We start from the raw sequence: 19,059 nt of genomic DNA, 5'->3' as shown, positions 1-19,059 counted from the left end.
GCTATAGCTTAAAGCCTTGTTGGCTGTTTGTGGTTGGTTGTCCTTAGCGTTTTGATTTTATAACCATGAGGCATTTACAGAGTTAGATTTTGTTTTGCTTATGTAGGCCACCACAGCATTAGAGCTGATTCAGTTTAATGGCCTCTTTGTTTAATTAATTTAATAGTTCCCTCCTTTTGGTCATCCTCTCATACGTGAGAGATTGACCAAACATTTGGTATTAGCACCACCCTCAGTCAGCATCAAATTAAGTTGCCCTCGTCTCATTGTGAAACTCATAAGGTGTGATGTCAGATCCATGGAAGAATTGTTTGTGCCATTCATCTCAGTTCTGTTTCTCCAAGCACAACGGGGCCTTATGATGGACTGCTGATGGCTTCAAACATGTGTGAAGACCTTTGAGAGAACATAGCACACCAGGGAGACTACAATGATAACTATTAGGAAGATAATACCAAGAGGCTTAAATATATCCTCAGCCAGGGCCCCATGAACCAAACCAGCTGGTATCAAATAAATCAAAGAATGTACCGAAAAGAACATCAATTTGTTTTAGCCAAGTGGCTTGTTTGTTAATTCCTTGTATTTGTTAAAGTACCAGAGATGTTGATCCAGGTACAGCAGGAGGTATTTTCTATGGCACAGACTTCTCCTTGTTCAGCCAATAAGTAATGTAAAGCAATTTTATTATTTAAAACCACTTTAGCAAGAAAGTCTAGGGACTTTTCTTGTGTAGCTACAACCTTATCGGTAGATTCAGCAATAGTTGCCAGAGTTTAAGGAGCATTGTTTTGGGGACAGCCCTGGTGACCTAGTGGTTAAATTCATCATGCTCCACTTTGGCAGCCTGAGTTCAGTTCCCAGGCATGGGTCTACACTGCTCTGCTAGCAGCCATGCTGTGCTGGCAGCCCACATACTAAAAAATAGAGGAAGATTGGCATGGTTGTTAGCTCAGGGAGACTCTTCCTCAGAAAAAAAAATTAGCATTGACTTCTCATGCATTAACAGAGAGAAAAAGCAAGTAGCAAAAAAACAAAAGTAGGGGCTGGCCCAGTGGCCGAGTGGTTAAGTTCGTGCGCTCCACTGCAGGCGGCCCAATGTTTCATTTGTTCCAATCCTGGGCACGGACATGGCACTGCTCATCAAGCCACACTGAGGCAGCGTCCCACATGCCACAACTAGAAGGACCCACAACGAAGAATGTACAACTATGTACTGGGGGGCTTTGGGGAGAAAAAGGAAAAAATAAAATCTTAAAAAAACAATATTTAAAAAAAAACACAAAAGTAATAAAGCTTTCATATTGGAGATAAAGATCTTGATCTGTGATCTTGAAAGAGCTATCCACCCCAAGATGCTATCTGCTTCAGGGGAGGAACCACCCTAGTCTATTTTAATTTTAGATCTCTAGCTGGTGTGCAGTTTCAAGAGTCTGGAAGAGCCCTTTTTAATTGGAGGGTGTGGACCCAAGGTTCAAGTCTCTGGAGTTTGCCTGCCATCTGGGTAGTAAGGAGGACTTGGTATGATCTCTTCCAAGGAGATTCAAGGCAGTCTGTGTTCTTAGCAATTCCAAATCAAAAAGGTGGTAGAAAATTTGAAACATTAGTTTGGAGAGTTGTAGACAGATATTTGAGGAAACTAGAATTCAGGATCTAGTTCAGTTTACAGATATATAACAGAATCTCAAAACAATGAACAGGACTAGAATCTGATATCCACAAGGTAGTGTTATAATTTTCTATGAAACCTAATTTTTTTCCTCTACCATCGCCTTCATTTCCATCAGAGATAATCACAGTAATACTAATTTGTTTGCAAAATAAGTCTAGTCTCATTAAACGTGGCCTGATTATTTACATAAATGCAGCAAGAATAGCAATTGATAATATTGGTGCTTTTTAAATTTGCTTTTCTGGAACTTTTCATGGGGAATCTTAGATTGGACTTTTAAAAGCCTCTCCAGCCTAAGAAACCAACCCAAGAACTCACTATCAGACTTTACTTGGAATACTTATAGATGTAGATGAATTCCTCTCTTCTTAGGGGTATCCTAAGGTTCCTGGGCCTGCCAGGAAGTAACCTTCATTACTCACCTGTTAAGCTGCTGGGAACCCTATAAGCAAGGTACCAGGCTGGTTTTTCCAAGAGGTTTTTGTTGGCTCCATAAAGTCAATCTTAGTCCTTTAAAACTCCTGGTCATATCTGATTTTATGCATATTCTCAATTATGAAATTCCAGTCAGCCTTAGTAATATGACCAATGTTTCCAATTGTGTCCTGTTATGAGGAGAACAGATTTTTATTGAATTTATGGAAATAACTATATTGCCATGAACATAAGAATACTCAATAAGTTTCTGGATTCTGGAGGGATCAGAGAGGGAGAAAAAGTAAATGTTTCAATTCTGTTTACAAAGGTATACTGTACGAAATTACTGTAAGTCACGGATAGCTTAAGAGAAAAAGGTTTCCTTAGATCTGGGGAAAAAATACATTAAGGAACCAGCAATGTTTTAAAGAAAAAGTTGTAAAAATTATAATCATCCTCATAAGTTCATTCAATCCCATGTTATTAATTCTTGTTTTGCTTAAATTCAGTTTTTCCATTAGTTCTGGAAATTCTTACCTGGTTCAGTTTCATGACCTTAAAATTAGCAGAAACCTATATTCTAGAATACTTGTCAGAGTCCTTTCCATGAATCCTTCTGAAAATGAATCACCTTTGGAAAAGCATCAGAGTAAAACAATAACAGTGTGTGAATGGCAAAGACTTTTAAAAAATGGCCATGGTTAAAGATCTGATGAGAGTTCATTTGATAAGGAAACGTAGTTATTCCTGTAGCATACAATAATTTTGGATGACAATTGTACAATGAGATTATTGATAAATTTCTAGAAACTTTAAACAGTTTCTGGAATACCTAATAAATAAAGAATCTCTAGAATAACTCTGGGAGATCTCAAAGTTATTTTGAAGTCAAAAAGACTGTAGTTAGAATTTGATTTGGGGAAGTTGTTAAAATGTCAAAAGGTTTGAACATTTGACTAAATGGGATCTCAGCTCATTATGAAATAATACTTAACAATCACAATAGAAAATTTTAAAGGCAAATACAGAAGGTTACATAGTTGTGAATAAAACTTAGCTCTTTCATTGTTGAGAAGACTAGGTTTTCTTAAATAATCAAAGACCTGGTAAAGACAAAGTGAAACACAGAAAATTATTTTGGTAAGACATAAAATATTTTCTTTCCAGGTAGATTACCCAAAAGGTTAAAAAAAATTCACAATTTTTTATCAAGGACAGACCAATATTCCCAGAAAATTTTATCTTTTTAACAAAGAGAAAACCAAATTCTAATTTTGTACCAGTGTATTTTTCATATTAAAACTTATTCCTTATGGGGCTGGCCCCATGGTCAAGTGGTTAAGTTCACGCGCTCTGCTTCTGCGGCCCAGGGTTTCGCCAGTTCAAATCCTGGGCACAGACATGGCACTGCTCATCAAGCCATGCTGAGGCGGCATCCCACATGCCACAACTAGAAGGACCCACAGCTAAAAATACACAACTATGTACCAGGGGGCTTTGGGGAGAAAAAGAAAAAATAAAATCTTTTTAAAAAAAAAGACTTATTCTTTAAAAACTTAAATAAATCCATTCCCATTTTATTCAGCTTGAGCACACATAAAATTCCTTTTCCAAGATTCCTTTTCCGCAAACTTTCTGCAACTTATTTTTAATATCCATTCAGATTTTGACCTATGTTTTTCTCTTTCTCATTCTGGAATGACTGGTTGTTCTACTTTCCTTATCTACTTTTCATACCACAGTTGTTTCCTTTCACCTTTTTTATTTCTAAGTAGTTTTAAAACTTAAAAGTTTTAAAGGACTCCATAAAGGAAGCTATAGACATGAGTCTACAGAAGCTGAGTGGGGCTGTTGAGGACAGGACATTGTGGACATCACTCATTCTTAGGGTCACCAGAAATCAGAGCCAACTTGACAGCACATAGCAACAAAGTTTTAATTACATGTACTGATTAGAATTCTTAACCCTTAGATTCATTTATTCCTCATGAAAACTAAGAAGTAAGCAATTGTGGACTGTCTGTTACATTAGCATTTTGTGGATTGGCAAATTTATAAATACACTTCACAATTTCTAGAAGTATATTCTTCCTCATAGTAAAACTTTGAATGTGGCACAGAACATACTTATTAACAGACCCAAATATCTTTAGTTCCTCTCTAAAAAGCCAAAAGTGGATGAACTTATGTACAGTAATTAAAGTTTCAATATTCTATCTTATTTGGAAATGATCTAGATAGTCAATGAATATCCATCATTTAACTTATCTCAGAATAACTTTAAGCTTTCAAGTTACCAAAAAGATTTTGGAAACTATTTTTAAGCAGACATACCATAAAGCATAATTATTGTTGAAAAGTTCATTTATAAACTTTTATCTTACGTGTATTTAATTTACTTGTTCTTAGCAATTATATTTAGATTGCTCATGAAAATTTCATGAGACATTAAACAGTTAACCATTATCTTAAGTTCTCTTTCCTGCTGACAAACTCTGTAACAAAGACAGCAGGAGCCTATTTGACTTTCTGTAAACCTAGGTAGAAGAAAAGTAGCATATTTAATGCTGATAACTCTAAAGACATGCCTGCTTTAATTAAAAATTAGAATTATTTACTGAAGATTATCTTGGATCACACAAACTTGAAAAACATTTGGGTTAGTTTCTATATTTCTGAGAGTAAACTTGATTTATATAGATGCTTGTTTGTCTCTAATCCACTTAAATAGAGCTTTTACAAATTACTTTTGGCAATACCATCCAGAGATAGAAAAATATCACACATCTATAACATAGACAGACACTGAGATCTTATAGCTTTTGTTTTAAAATTTGAGTCACGAGACAGATATGATAATGCAAAACTCAGTAGTTTATTTAAAAAAAATCAATTGGAGCCAAACTGAGTTTCTGGCATATAGAATAGGTCAAGGCTACCTCTCAGATGGCTGAAGCTTTTACTTAATATTTGTGGAAAAGACTTTAAAGAGTTTTCATTCACCTAATTTTCAAATAGCTTCTTTTTTTTTTTTTCTGATCAGAATGACCTCCCTGAAGTTTGCATTTCAAGAGATGGCTCTGGATTCCTAGAGAAGACCAGGTGGAATGTTTACATCTCAAATGCACAGAGGAACCATGTAAGTTTCTCCAAGAAGAGTTTTTTTTTTCCCCCTAAATCCATACCTTATACAATATCTGCAAGCCTTTTGAGATGAATAAGGAAGGTTTGGGATTGGTAAAAAGGATAGGTGGGCTTTGAATTATTTCTAGAGCTGAATTTCTGTTCTTGTAAAGACTCAACTTGTAAGACGAGTACAATTGTCTTTAATTCTTCAAAGAACTGGTTTGCAACCTGAATGACATCAAGAGGCTGGCTCAGCCATCCAACTACATTATCCTCACTTTGCATCTTTGTCAGAGAGAAGATCTTCAACTAAGATGGAAATCTAAAGCTTCCTACGTTTTAGATTTAGAGCTGTGTTTGTTTGGAATATTTTGGTACATCCTTCCACATTGACTTCAGAATGTTTTTCTTTTCTTCTGGGTACATAGTTTCATTTTAGCTTACAGGGGAGAAGGTCTAAAAGTTCCTATCAGGCTCTGAATATCAGTTTTCAATTTGGCCAACTTCTGACCATAGCGCTACCTTAAAAAAAAAAATCATTTCAAATATCTCGATCAGGTTTAAGCAGGACAAACAGTAAATATTCCAGGCACTATTGAACAACCTCAGGGACACAAAAGGGGTCCCCAAAGAGGGTGCAAAAGGTACTACCGACCTAAGATCCAGAGCCACTCCCAAACATAACCAAAAGAAAGAAAGACTTAGACAATTCCCCTAAGAGCTGACGGAGTCCTTAGGACCCTAACCTCAAATGGAGTGCAACCCACATTTCTGCCCAGCCGTATTTTTGGGTCCCCAACTTGACAGTTGCCAAGTCAAGTTCTCAGAACACAAAATGAGACAGATAAGAAGGCGCTAGCTATCCCTGGGAGAGAAAGGATAGATAACTAATGCTTTTTCCTGCCAATCCAAATTTGGAAAGGAAGGGACAACGTGAAATTTTACCTTCCTCTCTCAGCCAGGCACCACAGATAGACATCCGGGAGAGCTGGCTTTGGTAAGAATTCTTACTCTGTGCTAGCTTCTGCCAGTTTTCCCCGAATGCCATCTGCAGGCTCCAGAGTGAGTGGGGTGTCCCAGTGGGTCTCATCCTGCTCACCAGAAGCTGAGGCCTCATGCTAGACCCAGTCCAATTTAAGTCAGAACCAGTCTGACCCCAGAACCAATCTGGTTTCTAAGATGGACCCAGTCCAACTCCAGCAGTTTCTGGAAAGAAGCGCTGAATTAAAGTCTGAAAGCTCATAACACAAAAGCCAAAGCCAGGATCTGAGAGGGGCTTACCCACAAACTTGAGAGGCAGTGAGAAAGCGTTGAGCTCAAGGGGCGCAACGGGTACCTATACATGGTTGCTCGTTGCCCCTGGGGCCTGTTGGGGGTCTCGTTCAGTTTACTCTTCTATTACCAGAACTGTTCGAAGATAAACTGAGGCATATTAACATTTTTAAGAATTTACTTGAGCAAAACTTGATTTGAATCAAGCATCGCAAAACCAGAAGTGGTTAGGAGCGCTCCCAAGGAGATAATTTTAATGGAGAAAAATATTTATATAGATAAATGCATTCTCCATAACATCATTCATAAAAGGAAAAAAATGAAAACAACTTAAATGTTCAACAGTAGGAATTCCACAATAGAAAGATCATTTTTAAAAGATTTACAAAGAGTTTGAAATAATATGGAAAAATACTTAGGATACAAATTAAGTGAGAGAAGGTATAACACAAAATTTTTTGTTCTGTGATGTAAAATTCACTACGTAAAATGTACAGGAGAAAAAGACTCAAATACATTAAAATGTTGACAATGGTTCTGTCTGAGAAGGTGATTAGGGATAATTTTTATTTTCTTTTTCATGCTTCTCTGTATTTTTCTAAATTTCCCATAATGAGCTACTGTTGATTTTAATATTAGGGAAAAAAGCATTTTTATAAAAAACGTAAACTGTGCCTAACATTTTAAAATACAGATGAATTTATGTAATTGGCTGGAGAAAATTTATCTTCAACCTTTGGCCGTATTTCCTCTGGCTGAATTCAATTAATAAGAAATCATATCATTTTATTGTTTAAAAAAATATTTTCCACACCATTTTAATACAAAAAGAAGTGACTTTAACTTAAGTCAAATTTAAAGTAGAATCATTTATTCAGAATTGTATCCAGTCACAGAAAATTTCAATGGGTTATTGAAAGTAGGGATGACTTACATCGCAAAATCAATTAATTTATAAGCTCATTATGGGGCTCATTACTTTTTAAAAGCTCTGATGGACACCTAACCAAGTGATTAGACTTGCTGTCCCTAATGGTGGGACAAACTGACCTTCTGTGTCTCCTAATGTCATGCTTCATTTACAGATAGGGTGTCCAAACCAGGACATTCTCGATGGTGAAAGGCACGATTTACAGTTACACTGGGACAGGAAGCAAATCAGGAATAAATGAGCACCCATTGATGAGGCATTCTGGCCAAAAATGTTTAATATTTATCTAATCAAGACTTTAGACCCAACTTTTGGTTTAAGAAGTACAGGAGTAAAAGGATGAGCTAAATGACCCCAGATGAAACAATTAGATGGACAAAGTCACGGTGTGGGACATCCAACAAGAAAACTGGTCTCATCAAAAAGTCAACATACTGGGAAAAAATGTTGGCCTGTGAGAAACATTCTAAACTTAAAGATATATAACCAGATTTAATATATGAACCTTGATTGGTTCTGGAGAAGCTTGACTCTAGAGTTGGTATCAATCGGAACTAGAGAATCATTGTTAATTTTCTTAGGCAGGATAATGCTATGTGATTATGCGGGAGAATGTCCTTTTTGTAGAAGATACATGCTGAAATATTTAGGATGAAGTGTCATGGCGTCTACAATTTATTATGAACAAGTTTATCCCCCTTTTTACATACATATTTAAATATATATGCATATATATGAAGTAAAAAATGTTAACGATTCTTGCTGGTTGTTTATTGTACTATTCTTCCATTTTTTTATGTTTGAAATGTTTATAATAAAAATTGGGGGCAAATAATGCTCTTACAAAAGTATTCATAGATATCTATGTTTGCTTCTGTGCATTTTGATTTAGACCCTAGGGTATTCTGAATCTTCTTAGGAGTGGAATTTTTATCCTATCCTGTCTGATGTCATTTACTGGACTTTATTTTTATGTGTACTTTGGGATTTGGGAGATTATATTAGATGTGTGTCTTGATGAAAGAAATGTGCAATTATTGCAAATTGAGTATGAACATTATCCTTTAGCGATCTTTCATTTCTAATCAGAGTAGGGCTTATAAATTAAACATATCCTTTTAATCTGCTCATACATTACTACACAGAGTGTGTGTGTGTATGTGTGTGCATGTGGGTGTGTTTGTGTATTTAAACCTCGGTCTGGCATTTCCTTTTGAAATATGTTATGGCAGAAGATTATTATAGTTATTGATCATTTGTAGAGATTTTTGAGAGTCGAGGGGACTTTATAAAAAAATGTGTAAAACAAAATATAAATTTACAGTACCCCCCTGCTCGATCACCAACCACAATAGAAATTTCCAAGGCAGTGATTCCAGAGACTATCATATCTCAAGTCACCATTTTTTTCTTTTCAAGGTTGTCTAAGCTCCCTCAGGAATGGGTTTTTCATTATGGACCTAGGTGACATGGGACATAGTCTGGTGGCTTGTTCCACTTGTCTCCGCCCATGGCGTGGGACAATCTGCTGAAGAGTCCAGCACATCCAAACTGTGGGATCAAAGGGATCTGATTAGAAGGTGAGATGTTTTCCCCCATGCCATCATTTCCCAAAGTATGACCCACATAGCTAACAGTTATTTCTGGAAGAAGAAAAAGTCCTAATAAAATAAGTTTGGGAAATGCTGGATTAAGCCAATTTAAACTGACTTCTTTACTGCAGCACTTCTCAGAATCTTAAATATCTGAATGTGCTTTGTCAGTCTCCACTGAGGGATTCACCAACATATAGTGCCCACAAACTCTTTGTATTGTTGGAGTTCTATTTCATGAGACCAGTGTTCTGAGAAAAATAGTCTTGGAGATGCTGTTCTAAGATGCGTTCCTGCTTAAAAATTCTCCCCGCCTCATCCTCTTCATAGTGAAAAACAGCTACTTCTTATTGAGCATTTGCTATATATGAGAGAGCTATTTCCAAGATAGGAAAACTGAAAACTGAAGCTCAGAGAAGTTAAGTTATCTAACCAGGGTCCCACAGCCATGAAATGTTAATTGTTGTTTCACCCATTTCTCACCCCAAAGTTCATGCTTCTCACCATTAATGATTCTTTCACATCATCACATTGACCACTTGGGAAGAAAGAAGTCAATTCCTTAAAAGTGGGACAGGAAGTGATTTTAACTCATCTAGTCATAATCTAAAACCCATAACAGACTTCTGAGTGTAGGATCAGCGAGGCTCTCCGTGGCTGGGATGTAACTTAGTTACCTGTGCCTGTCGTTCTCCACACTCTGCCTCAGAGGAGACCTCACAGTTTGCTTGGAAATTTAACCACTTGCATTATCTGTAAATCACCAGAGTGGAGAGAGTGGCCATCTTCCTTGTGGCTTGAAATGCCTTTTCCTCGTTGCCTGTGAGCAAAGCTGGCACAAGTCTTTGTATCACAGGCCAGAACTCCCACATCAGAGTATAAAGGGGAAGGTTCCCAGAGGACCCAGCAGAGGGTGAGCGTAGTGGAAAAACTTCACACCTGCCAGAAACCACAGGCCAAAATCTGCGGCTTCGTTAAAAAATAATAATCACTTGGGATTATTCTACCAGTGCAAAGACCCTGTCCTTGTGGCCCCTGGTTTGCCGGCTAGAGAATAAGGAACTAATTTTTCTAACTCTTGTCTCCCTTCTGATTTACTGTGTTTTCCTATCAGGCGGGAGGTGAGAGATCTCATTCACTGCAGGACAGTCCTAAATTTTCTCCATCCAGTGCTCTCCAACGGGAATGTAACATAATCCACATATGTATCTTCAAGTTTTCCAGTAGCAACATTAATTAAAAAGAAACAGGTGAAGTTAATTTTAATAACATTTATTTAATCCAACATAGCCAAACCTTTATCATTTCAACACGTAATCCAACATAAGAATGGTATTCATAAGATATTCTTCATTCTTGTTTTCCTACTAAATCTTCAAACTCTTGTGTGTATTTTACACTTAGAGCCTCTCAGTTAGTTCACTGAACTTTCAGTTAGAAACATTTGTTCTGTATTCAGGTTTCATAAAATTTATAGTCCACAAAGTAGATTCACGTACCCAAGTTGTTCCGATCATGCTTAAAAGTTTTCCAAAAACTGAACTGAGCATCAGTTTTAAAATTTATGTGTAAATTAAATTAAATTAAAAGTTTAGTTCTTTAGTCACATTAGCCACATTTCAAGACTTAATAGCCACATAGGACTTGTGGCTACCCTATGAGACAGCACGGCCAGTGCGAAAGTTCTTAATGGAGCCAGTAGTGCCCCTTGAGGGGCATTATGGAAATGTGTGGAAACATTTAATTTTTAGTCCTGAACTCACAATGAGTGGATGCCACAGATATTTAGTGGGTAGGAAGCCAGGGATGCAGACATCCTGCAATATGAAGGGAAGTCCCGCACAACAGAAAATGGTCCCACACCTCAGGCTCCCGCATAGGTAAAACACCTGTTTATAATTATCTGAGCCTAGACCCTGTTTGTTAGTTTATTTATTTATGGTCGGAGTGGGAAGTTGGCATTAATATACAAGACATTTTGGGAGACTGAAAATGCATATAAATTAAGGGAAGTTTGTACTTTGTTTTGTTCAGAGCTCTACCAAGAATTGTCTGCCATTTGGGAAAATTCCTTCACAGCCTGAAATGCTGCTCCAGTGTCAGACAGCACCTGTACCTATGGCACTCACAGGGTCCCAGACATAGGCAGAGCATCTGACTACCTCGTGATAGCTCCTAGGGAGATCACACCCAAACATTTGCTAGTAAAATACTCAGTATTTTATTATCCATTACTTTCTCTTTAAATTAGAGCAAGGGTGTTGTGTTAGTTTTTGAAGGTATATTTGTAAGAGGATTATTTAATCTACTAGTTTCATCCCAGAATAGTAAAGGAGTTTTATGAAATGTTATGGAAAGCATGCATTGTGTCTGATGGGTTGGGAACCACTGCTCTAGGAGGAAGCGTGGCTAGTTCAAGCCAGTGAAGACTGCCACCTGCAGGGAGGAGAGCGAACTGAGGCTGCGTCCCAGAACGCACTGGGAGGGGACGCTGCTGAATGACTCCAGAGGACAGGAAACAGCTGCTTCAATTAAACAAATATGCACTTTGGACCTTCTGAGTCGAAAGCGCTGTGCTAGAAGATAGGGCTACAGCAGTGACCCGACAGTCACGCTCTGCTCCCGAGGGGCTCACAGTCCAGTGTGGGAAAGTGTGTGGATCTGGGGAAGTACATCAGGTCAAATGGGCAGGACTACTTCCAATCCACTTCAAATCTCTCTGCTAGCCACTTGTCCAGGTTAGTCGGGCGAGAAAAATCTAACAAGAGTGCTAAATTTTCTGCACATGTATTCAACCTTTTTCATTACGCCAACTTAAGAAATCTATATAAAAACGTACACAAGTAATACATGAAAACATGTTTTCCATACATATGTAAAAAAACATAGTATGTTTTTTAAACATAAGTGAAGTTATTATATATACACATATACATGTATATATACACATATACATATGTGTGTATAATATGTGTATATACACGTATACATATATACATATACACATATGTATATATATTATAACTTCATTTATGTTTAAAAATATATATTAATAACTTTATAACTTGATTTTTTTTTATTTAAAAATACATTTTGGAGATCTTTCCATGTCAATACATACAGATCCCCTTCATTGATTTTAAGATGCTGACCTAATTCATTATAAAGAATTTATTCATTCTTCAACAAATATTTATTAAGCACCTACTATATGCTTGAACCTATTCTAAGTGCTGGGGATATAGCAGTAAACAACAAAAAAACAAAAACAACAAGGCAAAAACCCCTGCCTTCATGGAGCTTACATTCTAGTGGAGGGAAACAGACAGTAGACTTCATAAATAAGTCAATGATACATAGTACATGAAAAAGTGATGATTGCTATGGAAAAAAGTGAGGTGGGGTAAAGGGCTTTGGGAGTACTAAACTCAGAGTGAGGTGGATTGCAGTTCAGAACAGGGTGGATAGAGCATGCCTCACTGAGAAGCAGTCTTGAGTAGATGAGGGAGGCAGCTATATGGATGTTGCAGGGAAGTTTTCCAGACAGCAGGAACTGCTAGTGCAAAGGCCCTGAGGTAGGAATGTAACTCATAGGTTTAAGGAACCCCAAGGATGCTACTGTAGCTGGAAAGGGCAAGAGTAGAAGCAGGAAGTCCAGGTCAAACATGGTTGTAAAAATCTATGAGATGATAGTGTCTTATTATCAGGATGGTAGCTGTGCAGGTAACGAGAACTGGTCAGATTCTGAATATATTTTGAAGGTAGAGTCAACAGGATTTACTGATGGTATTCATGTGGGGAGTGAGAGAAAAAAAGAGAATAAAAAATGATTCCAAGATTTTATCCTAAGCACTGGAAATACTGTGCTACATTAACTGAGATGTACCATAGTTGATGTAACCAGCTCTTTATAAACTAACATTTAGGTTATTTCTGCGTTTTCTCTATTATAAATCGTCCTGCAAAGTTTGTCCTCTCACATGCATCTTTGTGAGCACCCTGTTGGGTTTCCCACTAAACAATTTCACCGTCTCTCCCCTTTGGAAGGAGCTGATCCAATCCACCCACCAGAGAGGATAGGCGTGTGCTCGGGACATGCAAAGGATCAGCTAAGCATGAAGGAGAGGTAATATTTTCTCCATTATATTTTCCTTTCCTGTATTGTCCCATTCCCAATTAATATTGTGCATTACAGAATCAAATAACAGCTAACATTTTTGAGCACTTAAGTGCCAGGCACGGTGTTAAGCGATGTACAAGCATTATCTCCCTTTACCCTCATGACAACACCATGAGGAAAATTGTACAGACATATAGATAGATAAGAAGTAAAAGAAGACCTTGGAGGGGTCAAATGTGACCTCCAAGGTCACAGACACAAGTGACGAAATTTGGGTTTTAACCTGGACAGTCTGGTCCTGGAGCCCACGTCCTCAACCTGCTGCACTATGCAGCATTTAAGTATAAATAAACTCCTACATTATCCCTGGGATTTTTTCCTTGGGACAAAATACTTTCAATTCCATTTACTGTAAGGATTATGCCTGGCCCCCCAAGAGGCAATGCAGGGTAATGCAAAGAGCACAGGGTTTGGAATCAGCTCCTTCTGGCTGTGTGATCTTGCGTAAATTGTTTAACCTCTCTGAACCTCAGAGAAGCGGCTCAGGACCCTGAGAAAATGAACCATAGCACAGCTAATTTTCTACAGGGACTTGTGAGTATAAAAACCTCTAAAGGTTTTAGATCCAAGTGTTCTGTTTGTGGCTGAAGACTGGCAGCGAAGTCCAGAGCTGCTACTGGAGAAATCTAAATCGTTCTCTTCACTCTTGGAGGTCCGCCAGCTATAAATCAGTTTCCTCTGAAACTCAGCGTCCTCCCTATCTCCCTGATTCGTGACTGACTCCCTATCCTGTGGCAGAGCTGCCACTGAAGTCACTAAACGATTTCAGGGCAGTGGAAACAGGATTTGCCTCAGAGTCAAAGATGAGCACTGTAATCTCAACTCCATCCATAGAATTGCTGTGTGACGGTAACAAGCCCTTAGCCATCTCTGGGCCTCTGTTTCCCCATCTCTAAAATCATCAGTTGACTGTCTAAACTCTAAATTCACTCTCAGAATGAACATCCTACAGCTCTATCTCCAGTAGTGATGGGAAGGAAGAGAATGATGGATATGGCGAACATGAAGAAGCTGGCCTCCTACCTCTATTTATTGATTTGTCAGAGGCCACAATTGATTGTCTTTCTCTGGAGTAGACGCACAACTGTTATTCATGCAGGGAAAGCCACTTTTTGCCCAAGGAAACAAAATGTTCTGGGAAATTTCACAAAAAATGGCTCTCAAATTGTCTAAAGAGGCACCAATTCACATCAAGCAGAGCATCACATGAAGCCTGAGTTCCAAAACGTTGTCTGTAAGTACTTCCCCCGTATGAAAATTTTACAGCACTTCAGAGACGTGTCCTGGGCTGCTTGGCTTAACAGTCAGTCGGTAAAGGCCGCAGAGCATGTGGGACTGGAGCTGAGTTCGGTCTGACTAACTGCACACCCCCGGAGGGGTGTGTGTGTGAACGTGGGGCTCTGCCCAGAGGGGCACTACGTGCCGAAAGCAGAGCTCTGGGAGGCTTACATCCTACCCCTCTCCCAAAACCTCGCCACCCTACCCCGGGCCAGACTCCCAGAAACACACACACACACAAGGCCCACCTCCACCCCGCTCCTGAGAACCATCACCAGTGAGGAAAGACGGGGTGACAGAAAAAGACCTGGAGTTGGTGCCAAGAGACCGGGGTTCCGGCCTGACAATTGGTGGATCTTGACCCTGGAAATGGTCTTCTCTGGGCCTTAATCGCAGTATCTGTAAAATGAAAGAACTGGACTTGAACTTGTTAACTTTGACAATCTACAATTCCATCATGGGAAGAACACCTGCCTGAGCCCCTGAGGAGATATTCTGGCTTTTTGCAGTCCCTACCAGGCTCTGGTACCTACAGTTTTTGTCTGTTCTGCACAATTTCCCAAACTCCTTCTCTGAGGATCTCTTCCCCTGCCCCATATGGTCCTGGCAGGAAGCACAAGACCCTACCGCCTAGGCCAAGTGATTGGTTCAGGGTTGGGCAGGTGAATGCAAACAGAATGAATCACATGCTTGCCTGATGTTTCTGCTACCTATTCCTGGAGACCAAGCTGCCCTGAAATTTAATGGCTTTAAGTGACAACCATTTTATTCTCCCTCATGGTTCTGTAGCTGTGATTTCAGTCATCTGGAGGCTGGACTGGACTGGAACATCCAGGATGCTTCATTCACACCCAGCGTGCTCACCCACGCTGCTTGTTGGTCCTGGTAGCAGCTGAAGGCTCAACTGGGTCTGTTGACTGGAGCATCTCACTCTTCTCCCATGGTCTCTCCATGTGGCTGGGGCTTCTTAGGGCATGCCACTAGGGTTCCAAGAGGGAGCATTCCAAGCAGGCAAGTCTCAGTTTGCCAGCAACTTATCAAGACTCTGTTTACATCATGCTTGCTAAAGCCCCATCAGCCAAAAAAAGTCGCACCTCCAAGCTCAGAGTCAGAGGGATGGCATTACACAACAACATGAGTACCAAAAATCATGGTTCTTTGGGAGCTACCAATTAACCAATAAATTTCATTTTGTGCTTAAGCTGATTCAAACTGCTGTCACTTGTTGCCAAAATACTCATGACTAGTCAAAAGATCCAAACTCAATTCTTGTCCTTACCGCTGTGCAGAGAAAAAGTTACCTGAGCTGAGATTCAGTTTCCTCATTCTTAAAATAGAGATAATACTCAATTCAGAGTATAGTAGGAAAAGTAAGTAAGACAAAAGTCCACAAAACATTTTATAAAACCAAATGTACTATACAAATAAACACATCATGGTGATGATAAAGAAGGAGAAGTTGAAAGTTTCAATCAGTTCAGTTTGTTATTCATTCAATACACAGTCATTAGATATTTACTGTGTGTACAATGCTACTACAGATGACTGACTGTGTAGGTGGAGGAGATGGCCAAGACCTCAAAGAATTTAGAGTCCAATAAGCGAAATAGGTATGTACATATATAACATTAACCCAGGGTCAAAAAAAATGATGCCTAGAGAGGAATAGATAAAGCACTATGGAGAGGGATGGAGGGAATCCATCATTCTGAGCTGCATGGGGCAAAGGGGACATCTTAGAAAATATGGTACTTAACCCAGAACATAAAGAATGTGTTGGCTTTTATACACATAGAAGAGGCAAAAGGCATTCAGGAGAGTGGTCACTAAATAAACAAAGGCTAGAAGGTGTAGAGTAGGTGCTTAATATTTATTATGTGTGGATGGATAAATGAACCAATGGTATTCCAACAACAGCACATAGTCCAATATTTCTGCAGTTAAGGGAATATGGGAGGGCATGGTGAGAGGAGTGGATTCAGGCTACATTATGATGAACCTTGAATACCAGCCTAAGAATTTCAGTATTTATTTAAATAGGAGTCATTGAGGCTTCTGGAGTGTAATAGAGACAAGATCAGAACTGTGTTTCACAAAGATCAGTCTGGTGGTAATGTGGGATGAACGTGACAGTGATGCTTAGACTTCCCTTTGCAGAAGTGCCCTCCGTCTCTCTCAGTCTATGGAGTGTCAGTGGGCCTGATACTCCTACCCTCTCAGTCTACTCCAGCAGGGGTCAGATGATTCCACTTGGCCAATGGGAGCATTTCATCTCCCTGTATCACAGTGATTGGTTCAGGCAGAGGCACCTGACTCAAGCTAGGCCAATGAAATTGTCTCCTAGGACTTTGGGTGGAAGTGTTGGAAAAGACACTCTCTTTTTTCCCCCACTGGTATTGCTGATGTGGTATTACTTAAGCCTGAAGTTATGGTAACCAAGAAAGCCTGCTGAGAATGAAGCAAACAGGGGAGAGAATAGAGACAAGAGACAAAGGGATCAGTGACCAATGGCTTCATCTGAGTTCCTGGATAGAGCTGCCCTGAAGGTAATGCACCCCTTACCCTTCAATCACGTTGGAAATGATCCAATCACATTCCCATTCAAACTCTTTTCAGTCTTTTTGTAATGAAATGATTGCAGGCTACATATAGTCAGGCACAATGTTAACCCCTTAACAATCACTAATTCATTTAATAAACATGTTTAAGTGCCTATTATATGCCAGGTACTATTCTAACACTAAAAATAGAGTGAAAAAATAGCCAAATATTCCTGGAACTTACATTCTAGAGATGAGATGAGAGCAATAATGGGGTTGGAGCAGGACCCTGGAGGGCATTATAGGCCATTTTAAGGATCTAACGTCCCTTCTGAGAGACAGGAAGCCATGGGAGAGTTTTGAGCAGATGCTGATGGATCAAATGTGGGGTCATGTAAGGGAAAGAAAAATGTTGGGGGAGACTTACCTCTGTCACGTCCTCCTTCTCCCATTTGTAACTGTAATTGCCTTGCAAGGCAGTGAGCTTGATGTGCTTTCCTCCAGTCTCAGAGGTCAATTCTATAACAATCTAACCAAGACCTTTTTTAAAAAGTTTTTTAAATTTAAATTTCTGCTCTAGAAATCCAAGAGGATAGGAATGAAAAAAAAAAAAATGAAACAAACTTACCAGGAACAAAGTTTCCTACCTGAGACGTCTCAAGGAAAGCTGGATTTCCTGGGACCTACAGAAGGAGGAGTGAAAGAAGCTCAGGGAGTAACTCCTGGGCAGCAGGTGGCGGAGTAGGTGTCGGTTCAGAATCCTAGTGGGTTTCTTTGGCTGATGAATACTGAAATGCTCTGACACTTTTTTAGCTTAAAATAGGAACAATGAATAAGAAGGGATCTTTTAAATCTTAATAAAAGCAGTATTAGGGAAGAAAATTGAACCTATTGTTTCACAAACAGCTGGATCTACTGAAGCAAATTCAGCATGTATTTCCGAGGGTTCCTTTCAAAATATGCTTAATTATAATAAGCAAAAACTCTAGGGAGGCGAACTGTAGGGAAAAGACCTGGGGATTAGGAATAAGCAGATCTGGCTTCCAGCTCCAGCTCTATGACAAATCATTGACTTCTGAATGCCACATTGTAAAATATAGATTCGAAGATCAATCACGGTTGTTGTGAAGTGGAAGAAAGACAATGTGCATAGTAACGGCAGAAGCGGAAGCACTGAGAGCTATCACATGCCGGCACTGGGCTAGGTGCCTGATGGGCCCTGTTCTAAGGTATCTGGAAGATGTGGGGTAAAGTTGGGGCAATTGGAAGAAGAGTGCTTCGATTCAAATCCCAGCTCTGGGTGACCGTGAGCAGGTTACTCACCCTCTCTGCACTCAGTTTCCTCATCTGCAAAATGGAGATTATAATGCTTCTTACCTTATCAAGAAGGTTATCAAGAAGATTAAATGAGGTATTATATGTGAAGCACTTAAAGAGTGCCCAGCACATAATAAGCACTTTATAATTATTAGCATTTACTGCCATCACTTGTAATTCTCATAACAAGGCTATGAGGTGTGTGGTCTTCATTACTGCCATATTATAGCTATCAAATTAGGGTGATTGAATAACTTGGCCAGAGTCACATTGCCGGTAAATAATGAACATCACCAGTAAAGAATGTGGAAATGTTCACTATTTGTATGTTAGTATTTAAAAGGGATTGAGGGATCTTTTGTGTTTTTCCCTACTGTTGAGCTCATTTCAGGCACGGGGCTTCCCTGTTCTATTCTTCAGCTGAGATGCTATTAATTTCTATCCCCTTACAGCTGCCTACATCCAAATATCTGCTTTTCACTCCCATGTCACATTTTCTGAGAAGCCTTTCCTGACCTAAATCAGTCCCCACCACCCCCCATAGAGTACTGCCTATAATGTTACCCTGTTTTATTTTCTTCACAGAAGTTATTATTGAGCATGCTCATTTGGTGGTTGTTTACTGCTTCCTACTAGAATGTAAGCTCCCTGAGGGCAAGGATTTTGACTGGCTTCTTCTTCACTCCATCCGCAGTGCCAAGACTAGTGCCTAGCACATAGTAGATGCTCAATAA

General features: G+C 39.2%; 1 protein-coding gene and 1 long non-coding RNA gene across 5 annotated transcripts in view; one reads left to right on the top strand and one right to left on the bottom strand.

The window, feature by feature from the left end:
- Positions 1-17,622, top strand: part of LOC138917287 (uncharacterized) — a 55,756-nt gene extending 38,134 nt beyond the window's left edge. Inside the window, exons 3-6 of the long non-coding RNA XR_011425062.1 lie at positions 5,133-5,228; positions 8,838-8,998; positions 10,125-10,260; positions 13,058-17,622. This is a non-coding gene — a long non-coding RNA (uncharacterized lncRNA). The remainder of the gene's footprint in view (positions 1-5,132; positions 5,229-8,837; positions 8,999-10,124; positions 10,261-13,057) is intronic.
- Positions 1-19,059, bottom strand: part of GRXCR2 (glutaredoxin and cysteine rich domain containing 2) — a 38,985-nt gene that overhangs the window by 15,916 nt on the left and 4,010 nt on the right. The window contains exons 3-5 of one of the 4 annotated variants that reach the window (XM_070233110.1): positions 17,656-17,691; positions 14,776-14,867; positions 2,095-2,277 (exon numbers count right to left, since the gene is read on the bottom strand). The gene's annotated coding sequence lies outside the window, so the exon portion shown is untranslated. Of the gene's footprint in view, positions 1-2,094; positions 2,278-2,626; positions 3,193-14,775; positions 14,868-17,636; positions 17,692-19,059 lie in introns of those variants that run through there. The other 3 variants (XM_070233111.1, XM_070233112.1, XM_001503919.5) reach the window with 3 other exon arrangements.

Source organism: Equus caballus, chromosome 14 (assembly GCF_041296265.1).
Source record: "Equus caballus isolate H_3958 breed thoroughbred chromosome 14, TB-T2T, whole genome shotgun sequence".
Classification (NCBI taxonomy): domain Eukaryota; kingdom Metazoa; phylum Chordata; class Mammalia; order Perissodactyla; family Equidae; genus Equus; species Equus caballus.
This window is presented reverse-complemented; position numbering and strand designations above follow the sequence as displayed.